The 1452-nt window shown below is 50.8% G+C and overlaps 1 protein-coding gene across 1 annotated transcript in view; it reads left to right on the forward strand.

The window, feature by feature from the left end:
- The window catches only part of FAT3 (FAT atypical cadherin 3), a gene marked incomplete at its 5' end in the record, with an annotated part of 357302 nt that overhangs the window by 311313 nt on the left and 44537 nt on the right, over positions 1-1452 (forward strand). The gene's annotated exons all lie outside the window — the stretch shown is intronic.

The raw sequence follows: 1452 nt of genomic DNA on the forward strand, positions 1-1452 counted from the left end.
AGCAATCCTTTTCTCTGTTTGTGTTACATTTCGGGAGACGTGATCTGAAATTTCTTGAGTTGATGGGCACCCAGCATGACAAAAGTCTTCTCAGTATAATGTCATTGGGGGCGGGGACCCAGAAAATTCGACCGGCATTAGTGTTTCTTCTTTTATTCAATACAGTCCAGCTAAGCGGGAATCTTGTTGTTAGGCTTGGATCTGGGCCCGTAATCAAGAAATCCCTGAATCGGAGAGGCTGCAGATTCTTTACCTTTGGGAAAAGTCGGTGTGGTGTGGTAGACAGTGTCATGAATGCGGTACTAGGCCAGGCGAGAGCAAGAGAGTCCAAAGGCAGTCCAAAGTCAAAACCGAGCAAGCAGCAATACCGAGAGACCAAGTCCAAATCACCAACCGTTAGAATAGTCGTTAAAGCCAGAGTCCAAAGAAGTCAGAAGCCAGAGAGTCAGAGGTCCGAGGTGTAGGTCAGGAGGATAGTCGTACGAGCCTAGGTCAGGAGCCGAGAAGTCAAGACGAGGAGCAGGAACTGGAACACGGGTGGTGAGGTGCAGAGCTTCGTCCAAAATGACTAGTTGCTAGCACAACTAGTTGCCATGAGTGCGCGAGCTAAAAAGCCCGTCAGGCTGTTGGCAATTAGCACGCCCTGATTGTGTCCCAACTCCTACTAATACTCAGGGCTAAAAGAGCGCCTACCGTGCATGCGCGCATCCCACCGCCGGGATGCCATGTCCTGTCGGCGTTGTTCCCGCGGGCGGGATACCGGTGGGGGCGAGTCAGGGGGTGTGTTACTCCGCCGTGAGTCTGCTTCAGCTGCTGCTGGCGCAGTTTCTGTGGCTTCAGGTGCAGGGTTGTCAGGAGCCGGGGACTCATCTCCAGCAGTACTGAGGTCTTTTCTGGGCCAAATGCTCATCCCCAGCAGTCCTTTCGATGATATATCAGATTCATCTGTAAGCAGTAGCTCAGGATCTATCACATTTTTATATACACATGCCCCTTCCCCAGTGGAACTCAAGGCAATATCCATGTCTCTGAGCTTGGACCAGAAAGATTGGAGTCCAGATCGCTGCCATCTAACCTACCACAGAGGGATTTTAGTGATGATATATCAGATTTATCTGTAAGCAGTAGCTCAGGAGCTATCACATTTTTATATACACATGCCCGTTCCTCAGTGGAACTCAAGGCAATATCCATGTCTCAGTTTGGTGTAGTGGTGAGGAGCACGGACTCTAATCTGGGAGAACCAGGTTTGATTCCCCACACCTCCATATGCAGCTGCTGGTGTGACCTTGGGTCAGTCACAAGTTCTCTTAGAGCTGTTCTCTCAAGGGCAGTTCTCGAAAGAGCTCTCTCAGCCTCACCTACCTCACAGGGTGTCTGTTGTGGGGAGGGGAAGGGAAAGGAGATTATAAGCCGCTCTGAGACTCCTTCAGGTAGTGAAGGGCGGGGTAT

This window comes from Gekko japonicus, unplaced genomic scaffold (assembly GCF_001447785.1).
Source record: "Gekko japonicus isolate JY-2015 unplaced genomic scaffold, Gekko_japonicus_V1.1 scaffold568, whole genome shotgun sequence".
NCBI classification, from domain to species: Eukaryota; Metazoa; Chordata; class Lepidosauria; order Squamata; family Gekkonidae; genus Gekko; species Gekko japonicus.